Raw genomic sequence first — 11,280 nt, 5'->3', positions numbered from 1 at the left:
ATGGAGTATAAATCATGCCTAGACAATAGAATATTTTAAAATTTAAGATCCTGAAGAAATTTTTAAAATATATAGAATTTAGGCCTATATCGAAAAATAAACATATTTAGTATTAATGAACTATCTCCTAGAATCTGAAAGTCTTTACCAATGCTATCATTTTGACTAATTTTTTGAACCACATATTTACAGTTAATGATTTGTCTTTTACACTTGATAACTACCAAATATTCCATCATATGTAGAAATTTATTTAGAAATGTATTATTTTATCTTTACTCATCTTATTAAAACCTACATTTTCAAACTATACAGCCCTATAAGAGTTAACAAAGAAAAGTATAATCTAAGATATAACTAGTTCTCTTTAATGGAATTTGTCAAAGAAAATGACATATCTTTATTATTGTTGAATCCAGAGTAGATTATCCATTCAATTTTATTAACTGAAGAAAAATCAGAAGTCAAATCCATATAGCCCCTAACAGATCTTCTATGCCAAACCCTTTAATGGTTTCCAGTTAACTTTAGGGAAAAAACAAAACAAAACAAAACAAAAAACAGAAACTTTCTTGGCAAGGTACTTGGGATCATGATGATGGTTCACTTCCAGTCAGGTTGGGTCAAGCCCTTTCCTGCCATTGAAAATCAGCCTACAAAGCCTTTCTTATAGCATTTCCCCAAAATTATTATAGTTGTTGCCCAGTGTTAATATCTTTTCTTTTATATTGTGTGTTCCTTGAGGATATGGAATCTGTATTTATTTCTATCTCTAATGTGCAAGGTCTGAAACATGCTTTGACTTTGAAGAACCCTAATGGAACCAATGATCTTGGTTGTTCTTAAAAAAAAATGCCTGATAAAGAGCTTCTTGTGGGGGTAGGCCCTAACTCTGATGCTCTCCAGATGTTTAAGTAATAAAGACATAAATTGGTCATTGCTTGCTTTTTAAAAGACTGGTGGAGAATGAAGCTGAAAAAATGAGAAAATGTGTGACCATTATTTCCTGGGATGAGACACAAGTAGAAAAACCCTGGTGAGCTGACAAGACAGATTTTCAATACAATGCAGCCTATTACAATTTCTAATGCAAATATAGAACTAATCAGTTAAATACAAAGAAAATGCCTCAAAAGATCTTTATGACTCTATTATATCATGCTCGTCTCTGCCCCATACAGGTACCCACAAGACTTAATCCAATATTTATGAAATACCTGGCTTTAAAGAATCTATTTGGAATATTGGTTTCTGGCCGGACTCTGCTAAATCAAAGTGTGCCAGTTTTCTTCTTGCCAAACAGCACAATAAAGCCCTCAGCAAAAGGAATAAAGACTACTGAGAAATAACTGATGAGGCTTTTAATTTCAATAAATGTCATTTCGTGCATCAGTGTTGTGAAAATTTTCTTTTCACAAATTGAAGAAGGATTTTATAAACTCCTCTGTGAAAAGGATGGGAATTTAGAGTTGGCATTAGTGGACCCTGTAATAAAAGAAATTCTCCTTCAAGTTCTCCTTGAAGTGAAGAATGACACTGGAACTTTTGGTTTGGTAATATGTGGATTATGGATATCTTTCCTTTGTACCACTAAATTGTGTGTCATCTTCTTTCTCTCTTTGCAAATATACTAAGGGAGAAAAAGGAAGTGGAAAAGAATTTAGAAATTGCCTTTTAGATTCATTAGACATTGCATGATTAAAGATTTGGAAGGTGCTGTGAAAATACATTTAGTTTTCTGACAATCTTGTAAATGAAGCTCAACAAGTATGCACCAGAGTACGGATCAAACACTTGTGAGGAAGCTTTTACACAGCTGACAGGTCCTGCTAATAAATCCTGGATTGGCACAATATTTAATTTGGCTGTTCCTTATATATAGCAGGTAAGAATCAGCCAATAGCATGAGGTCAGAGATGCCATTTATTTAGCATATTGTCTTTATTACAGTTTGCAATATATTATACCTTAAAATATGGTGCTACTCAGTGTATGCTTATTTGTAAAAAAATCATTGTGCCATCTCTTAAAGTATTAGAATGTTAAGTGGTATTTATGAAAGAAGAAAACATTTTATTAATTGTTTGGCTAAAACTTCTCTTTTTTTTGAACTGTAAAATTTGTACATAACAAATTATTCTAGTTAGTCTCATAGACTGCCAAGAGCAAACACATTAAACTCAAAATATTATTTCACATATTTAAAGAACACAAAGGTTAGGATTAGGCTTCTTTATTGAGGGAAGAGTAATTCTAAGGAGTCCCAGAATGAAGCAAGGTTTATAACTGATGGTTATAAAGAATGGTAAATAGTAACTTCTATGTTTAAGGGACAGTTTGTAAATTTGTGTCTATACATTGACTTAACAGTTTGGTCTTGTAGATCCCCAGGGACTAATGCTAATACGTAATAAGAAAACACATTTATGCAAATAATTTGCCTAATTAGTTTTCAATAATTTAGTCAATGTTCATAATTTGCATGTTTTTTTCCATCTAGAGGAAAATTAAGATACATAAAACATAGGTAATCTGTTAGCAAAATTCTTCACTAAAGATATGGTGTTTATAATGACAAGTTAATAAGCCCTCAACTCTTTACAGATCTTATGGTCAGCAAGAGTTAGCAAGAAAATTCTTCTTACCAGAATTAAACTTCTGATACAAAGAGCCAACTCCATATCAGAGAACCATGTATTTTATTTTATGATTAGAAAGAAAAAAAGTCTAAATATTTACACAGTTCTGCTCATCAGACATAAGCCCAGAAACTCAAGGCATGAGCAACACAGTCATTACTCTTAGTATTTTTTTTTCATATTAATTAAAGGTAAAAGTTTTAGTTTTTAAAAACAAACATTTTGGTTACTGTTAATATTTTTATTTTGTTATGGTTATCAGTTTTTGTATTATACCTGATTAAACACATGAAATAAATTTAGGGAAAGACTTCTTTTCCATATATGTAAAATACTTCATTCTCTTCTATGTATCTTCCATGATCCAATTTTGTGATATGAGTTTAATAATAAAATATTTGTATTCTAAACTTTCTTATCAGTAGCCAATTTGTGACCTCACATTTCCTTTAAGTAATTAGAAGGATGTAATAAATATGATTAATTGAATACTTTCAAAATATATCAGCAGTTTCACTTTCTCTACAGAGAAGAAAATAGGAGTCTAGCCCTGATATTTGGCTTCATAGTACGGTACTAGAGGTACTAGATCTTAAGTGAATTTGTCTGGTGAAAGTTCAAGTTTAACGCAAATGCAATACTGAACAAAGAAATCTTCAAACTTTTCTTTTGACATCATTTTCAGGTATTTGAAGGGAAGATGGAAGGGATTTATAATTGGAGCTTAACATGGCTCATGATGTTTTGACTGTAAGCCCATGTAAGGCTACTGATGTCACAAACTGCTTTAGACATTAAAATGCATTTTTGCACACTTTATATCATTATAAGCAACAAAAAAAATTTGCCTCTTACTTTAAAGAGAACCTAGACCCACACAGTCTAACATCAAATGTCAGAGCACCACAGAGACTAGAACTCAGATCTTTTAAACTCCAATCCCTTTTTTTCTCAACCATAATCAAAGTGTAGCTTCCCAGAGCAACTACATTAATATTTAATAAAATAGTGTCTTATGACAGTGAAGTACTATCAGAGTTTTGTTTTATAACAAATATCTCAGAACTCAAAGTACATCGTGTAAACGTTTTCTTTCAGTACTAGGTAAGACCCCATGGGAGGCTGAAAACATGTTCCAGTAATGGTTTATGTGCACAGAACATTTTTGTAATTCTTATTTTGGAATTGCCTTTAGAGCCTATGGCATTTTCTTTTCAACTCACCATTTTTAAATCTTGGTTTGTAAAGTATAATGAAATTATTTTCAATAATTAGAAATCATATAAAGGTAAAATATGGGAGTGGAGAAAATGTTTAGACTTGGTATTTTTATTTTGACTTTCAAATTTGAACCTAATTTTAAGTGAATGGTGTTATCCAAAAGCAATTTTAGGAGAAATATTTTTATGTAGTCTTAATCACATCAATATAACATTCAGGGCTAGGCTCCTATCTCTTTCTGGGTAGAAAGAGTAAAGCTGCTGATGTAAGTATTTTTAAAAGTATTAAATTAATCATATTGATTATAGGCTTCTAATTACTTTAATGGAAATATCAGTTCACAGATTGGCTACTGAAAAGAAACATTAAGGTATGTCTACCTTAAATGACAGCTTTGTTTGGATTCTTAAGGACTTGAAAAGTCATCTAGAATCTCATTTTATCAGGCTATATCTATAAAACATGTTTTATATCTGAATATATATAACATATGCAGAATATGTATAACATATGCTTTATATCAAAATGTGTAACATATACATAGAGATAGACACACTAACACATCTTGTATTCCATTTTTATGAAGTGTGAGTGTGGCCAACTTCAATCCAAATCATTCAGCTCTCCTATATAATTTAGATATTACCTAAACTCTTCCCAAAGGAATAACCTGTCACTGAGTGATTGTGAAGTAGTATGTGAGAATGTCCAGCTGCCAACCTATGATGCTGGGGATATCCAGCCTGGCTATGGGCCAGATCACCAGAGCAATAGCCACTGTTTGAGAATGAATCAGGCTACAGTTGATCCTTTATTACTTCAGCTACAAATTCTGCTGTACATTAGCACACTTATCCCTACTTCTCTCCCCAAATTCAAAAGCTATATGCTCTCCAAAAAAAAACAACTTGGGAGAGTTCAATTATTATAAAAACAATTTTAAAATGATTGTTCCTCTGGAATTTATTTTTATTGGTAATTTTCTTCTTCTTTCCTCTCTTCCTTTTTTTTTCTGCTGTGAGCTGTCTCTCTTCCTCTCTCCCTTCCCGTTTGATCACTGCTTCTATCAAAGCAAAAGGAAGGCAGAGATATGTTGAGGGGGTGGAGAGATGTGTGTACTAAGTTCTTACTCATATGAGGAAGGCTAAATTTGAAATAGTTTGAAATTTATTTTCATTGTTTTCAAGCTATCAATTTAATTGTATTATCATTTTGAAGAACTATTAAAGCAGTTTAGTTATTATCATCAGGGTTTCTTCTCTGGTTTGGAAGGTGAAAGGTTAATCACTAATTTACTGAAAAACACAGCTTTCTTTCATTTTTCACTTACAATTACCTTCACTTGTTTTAAAATACAACCCAAACTCCAAAATGCATTGTAGTCATTCATTATTTTTGTCAATTAAAGTTTCTAAATCATAAATTTTAAGATAAAACACAAATAAGCATTAATTGATTTCAACCATTGAATGCCCACTTCCCAAAGAAATGAATGAGGCAGATTTACTTTTGAAAATCTGCTTTCCGTGGCAGCTGGAGCATTGGGGCTCAGCAGATGTTAGTTTCTAAAAGCTGGTATTCACTTCAGAAACTGACTCTGGATGTCGATGTTGCCTCTCCCCAAGGAATAAAATGTTGACAAAGTGGTATCAATGCTAATGGATTTTTGACTGAAGTAATGGTAACTTCCTACAGCATTTGTGTTCTCTAAGCACTTCAGTGTGATGCAACGGTCCCCCTGATAAATCATGAAGAAGTCATTTATTTATAAATAACAACCTTGTACTTCCTTGGAGGTTTTCATACATAGATCCAATTTTAGATGGATATAATACAAAATTTTGTATACCTAAATTGTCTAAAAACACAATGTTCTTAATGAGGAAAAGTAAGGTTCACAATTGTAGAAAAACCCAATTATAAACACTATGGCAACATGGCACTTATTTGAATTGCTTAAGAAATTACAAATCAACAAATTGTTTTACATATAGACTGTGCATTAATTCATTCCTGCATTAGTCTCCATTATAGTCATCATCTCCTTAACACTTAGGTTACTATCCCAGGAGTGGTGTTATAAAGAGGTTGTTTCCATAGAAACTTTTCAATACATGGCCCATTTCTTACTATGGGAAACCTAAACGGTATGGATAAATCAGAATTTGATTCAATAACAGAATAAATTCTGATGAGTAATATATTATTCTTCTATCTGATATAATCCACATGAACAACTAATTCTTTTGAAAATTGAAGAAAATGGATTTTTGGTATCCTTTGAAATTTATGGCAGAGAGCTAAAGCTCAGAGAAGAATTTGGTCTGGCAAACACTATTTGCCAACAGAGATGCAGTGTTAGACACTCTGTGACCATCAGTTTGATTTGAGTTCATTAATGTTTTAAATACATGGACATTTTAACATACAATTGGATAAATAAACTTGCTATTGAAATATAAGAAAGATAATTTATCTTTAAACTATCGATTAACTTTATCAAATTTCTGCTTGAAATTTAAGCAGAAAATATTTCACCCTCCAACTTTGTCAATGGTGTAATAATATTATCTGCTTAGAAGTTTACATACAGGGTTTTTAAATAAAATGTGGAACTGCATTGCTACATGCTCATCATTTTAAACTACAATTTCAGTGTTCCCTCTTTATATGTAAAGCCTATTTGAATGGTAGCCATCAAAAGGAGAATATAGATTAAAATGTCTCAATAAAATCAAACTGTGTTTAGTTTGGTTTTATTTATGCATTACTGTAGAACAAGAAACTTTTCCAATATTATACATATGGCTTATGAAAGAAGGTAAGGCCATGTGTATGATTTGTGGTAGATATTAAATTCTGTTTTTCTCCTTTTTATTCTGTATGAAAAATGATTTGAAGTAGAAATGTCCTAATTTACTGCCTGAGATCTAGTTGCCTATTTATTTAAGTATCCATCGATAATGGCAAGAGTTAACATTATATGTGAAGAGGAGAAAAGTTTGTTCTAATTAAAGAACAACTATCTGAATAAACAAAAATGGATTCCAATTTTGAAGTTATGTCTGAAAAATTTTTGTAGTGCTCTTCTACACACATTTTTGTGCTGAGTTCTCATTTAACTATGGTTCAGTCCATTGAGATGGTTCACAATAAAAGGAGGCACCAAGTCAATTAAGGTTGACTTAACTTTAAGATTGCCTTATAATTTCTTTCAAAATATTGTGCAGCTGTTTATTCTGGCTTTAGTGTTCTGAACATTCACAATGTAAACAGCAACTTTATTTATTTTACTAAATATGTTCCTGTTAAATACAATCAGTTCAGATTTTTTTTGAAATGTAGAACTCAGGTTTTGCTTTGTATTTAGTTTTGCAATAGGATCCTAAAATTAAAAATTAATTCATTATGCACTTGAGTATTATTATGATGATAGTAAGACACGTTCTCTAAGTTGAAGTTAACTTTTAAAATCCTCAAAATAGATAGTTTCCTATAATGTATATTTCTAAATAATTCCTAAACTATGGTAGAATCTTAATCATTCAAATATTCTTTTAAAACTGCATCAATACATTTTGAACTGTTGTAAACATTTTCTTAAATATTCGCAAATGCAAATGTTTCATTAAAAAGCATAAAAAAAGATTTAAGGATTGTTTTTGTCTAAATGTATGTGGCACTTATGATGATGTCCTAAAAAGCATTGAAAACCTTTATATACAGCATGTTTTCAGCATCTGATCTCAAGTAAATGTCCTTTCTTCTTATTTTGGCAAGTTGGCGTTAGTGTGATGAGGAGGATGGATGAACACAGACAGCGGAATAGACTGTTTGAAGGGGTCAGTGAAAGACAGTGAGATTTTTCTCTAGCTTATTTTTGCTCTTCACATACATTAAAAAGTAAGAGAATTTAGACAAGAAATAATATTAGGCTTTGATGCTTTATTTTCAGAGGTGACTTGTAAGAAGAAAAGTGACACTATGTGATTTATTCTTATGACAAAATTGTACAGGGACAAAAACTCAATCTGTTGGACGAAGGCTAGGGTGGTGGAGCGCTGGGTGGTCAGCATCCCTGACTGGCTGGTTTGGGCGTCTGGGCGGCGAAGGTAGGACTGCCTATCCCGGGCGGCACGTTGCCCCTCTCCAGCTAACTGCATTATAGCATGTCCCCCAGAACCCAGAGACCGCCAGCCGGGCTTGCTTAGTGAAGATGCGGCCCCCCAGCGTTTAGGCCACTCTCGTCTCAGCCCGCTTCTCTGTCGCTGGAGAACGCCCGGGTTGAGCAGCTGGGAGAAGCAGGCCAGAGCCTTCTAGGGCCTTGGGCCCGGGGACCCAAGGAGGATGAGCTGGCTCTTTCCCCTAACCAAGAGCGCCTCCTCCTCCGCGACTGGTTCTCCTGGTGGCCTCACCAGCCTCCAACAGCAGAAGCAGCGCTTGATCGAGTCCCTCCGGAACTCACACTCCAGTATAGCTGAAATACAGAAAGATGTGGAATACAGATTGCCATTCACTACACAATCTGACTATTAACATTAATATATTACTTCCTCCACAATTTCCTCAGGAAAAACCAGTGATCAGTGGTTATCCACCATAAGACATCACTTAATGGATAAACAAGGAGTGTATGTTACTTTTCCATTAGTAAGCAATTTTACAATGCATTCAGATCTTGGGAAAATTATTCAAAGTCTGTTGGATGAGTTCTGGAAGAATCCCCCAGTTTTAGCTCCTGCTTCAACAGCATTTCCATACCTGTACAGTAACCCAGGAGGTATGCCTTCTTATGCTTCTCAGGGCTTTCCATTTCTTTCTCCATATCCTCCACAAGAAGCTAACAGGAATATCACCTCTTTGTCTGTTGCTGATGCTATTTCTTCTTCAACAACAAGTTATACCACAGCCAAGCCTGCTGCTCCTTCATTTGGTGTCCTTTCAAGTATGCCATTACCTTTTCCCACAACGGACACTTCAGCTCCGATAAGTCAGAATGGTTTTGGTTATAAGATGCCAGATGTTCCGGATACATTTCCAGAACTCTCAGAATTAAGTTTATCACAACTCACAGGTATGAATGAACAAGAGGAAGTATTACTAGAACAGTTCCTGACTTTGCCTCAATTGAAACAAATTATTGCAGACAAGGATGACTTAGTAAAAAGTATCGAGGAATTAGCAAGAAAAAAATCTCCTTTTGGAACCTAGCTTGGAAGCCAAAAGGCAGATTGTTTTAGATAAGTATGAATTACTTACACAAATGAAATCTACTTTTGAAAAGAAGATGCAAAGGCAGCATGAACTTAGTGAGAGCTGTAGTGCAAGAGCCCTGCAGGCAAGATTGAAAGTAGCTGCACATGAAGCTGAAGAAGAATCTGATAATATCGCTGAAGATTTCTTGGAGGGAAAAACTGAAATAGACGATTTTCTCAGTAGCTTCATGGAAAAGAGAACAATTTGCCACTGTTAGAAGAGCCAAGGAAGATAAACTTCAACAGGTGATAGCAATGCACAGCCAATTTCATGCTCCACTATACATTTTCCCGAAAACATAAACTGCCAAGAGAAAAATGAGACATAAAACTTAAGCACATTGTTTTATATTTATGATTTGCAAATTGGCATTTCATTATGGGGGCTGAATTCACCGATATACTATATAGATTGTATACAGAACATAGACTGATTTTGTATAGATCAAAATACTTGCTATGATCTTTGCTTTGAGAAAATTTTCTGCACTATTTGCACTAAAAATGTTTATTTATTGTTGATAAACTATCATATATTTAAGTTCTGCTGCTATTAATCTTATTATTGATTAAATGCCTATGCATGTAATTTCACCTCTTTTCAATACTTTTTAAAATTAATTTAAGTTTGTAGTTTTAATTCAAAGCTGCCTCAGTTTTTTATTAAGAGTGGTGTGGTTTTTAGATTATTTTCCTCTCAACCTTTTTTCAAGAAATTTTCAACTGTGGAAAGTCACCTTTTTTTTCTTTCTGGATGATAAAACTTTTCAAGGGCAATTTGTTTTTAAATATTCATAGTGTCAGGAAACACCAGACCTGCCAATGTGCCATCTCAAGTAAGTAACTTTTACCGACAATAAATCAAAAAAGAGTAAACCAGCTCTTCATATATTGTTTTATTTTTAAAACTAAAGATACATTTAAGTTGCAAGACAGTTAAATAAATATTTTACTTAAGAAAATGACTGGTTTCATTTAAACCAGTCCAAAACAAACTTTCAGGCTAATTCTTAAAAAATAAGTATCTGATGGGTTTGTGGTTAGATGGGTATGCTTTCCAAATTCCTAATGTTAAAAACAATCTTTTTGTTAATAAAAATAATCTAGACACAAAAAAATCAATGAATTTTTTTCATTTTTATGTGAATTCAATTTTCTTGAGAAAAGTTTTATAGAAACTAGTAAAAGTACTATTTAGTTTTTAAGCAATCCAAATTTTTAATGAATTTCCTCTTTATTTGTACTGTGTTCAGTAATTTGCTTCTGTGCCATGTCATCAAATGAACATATTTCATAAGTAGCCCTAAATGATTCTAAAGGGAGAAAATTTTGAACTCTAACTGAGGCTCAATAAACTAGTATCTAAATCACGAAAAAAAAAAAAAAAACCTCAATCTGTTATTGTTACATTATTTACATCTGTACATGTTGTGTTCTTTATTCTGAATGCAGGATTTGAGCTTCAAAATTGGAATATAGAACCTTCATAAAGATTTACAGAATCATCTTCAAACAAGTAACTTCTTTATTTAATGGTAATTATAAGGTTCAAAAACATACTTTCCCTTCTTTTTTAGCATATTTTCTCAGTAGATAGCTCTGTGTGTACTGACATTAAATCATCCTGCTGTCCTTCAAAATACATAATAGATTCCTTAAGTTTTGAAAAGTGGAGATCTACTTAGCTGTACATTTAGTGCCTTTAAAATTGAAAAGACCTAGATATGATTTTAAGTATTTTCTAAAACTCATAAAATAACTTTAAAATGGTAAGTGCTAATCAAAATAATATGTGAGATTAAACTGCTGCTGCTTTTTTTTTGCTCATGTGAACTGTTGTCAAATTAAATGCAATGCTTTTTTTATAAACACAAATTAGTACACTTGCCTTTCTAATGTTTGAAATGATTCAAAAGCATTTGAATCATCTTTGACCCACTTCCTTATAAGGGAGGAAAGAATTTTAAAAGGACATTAAGTTGGAATTAATTATATTTTAACATACATGTTTGAAAGTTTTCTTATGAAAAAAAAAGTACTTTTTAATGCTATGAATAAGGGATTATCCTTTCCCTCAAAGTATTTGCGTTCTTATAGAAGAGTTTCAAGCATTAAAAATTCTGGCTTTGTACTAGGCAAAATACATACAGAAGTATTTCTGGGAA

The 11,280-nt window shown here is 32.7% G+C and overlaps 1 pseudogene; it reads left to right on the top strand.

The window, feature by feature from the left end:
• Positions 1 to 8,135: 8,135 nt before the first annotated feature.
• Positions 8,136 to 9,418, top strand: LOC143640943 (vacuolar protein sorting-associated protein 37A pseudogene; annotated as a pseudogene).
• Positions 9,419 to 11,280: the final 1,862 nt, after the last annotated feature.

The sequence above is a fragment of the Callospermophilus lateralis genome, unplaced genomic scaffold (assembly GCF_048772815.1).
Source record: "Callospermophilus lateralis isolate mCalLat2 unplaced genomic scaffold, mCalLat2.hap1 Scaffold_79, whole genome shotgun sequence".
Lineage (NCBI taxonomy): Eukaryota > Metazoa > Chordata > Mammalia > Rodentia > Sciuridae > Callospermophilus > Callospermophilus lateralis.
This window is presented reverse-complemented; position numbering and strand designations above follow the sequence as displayed.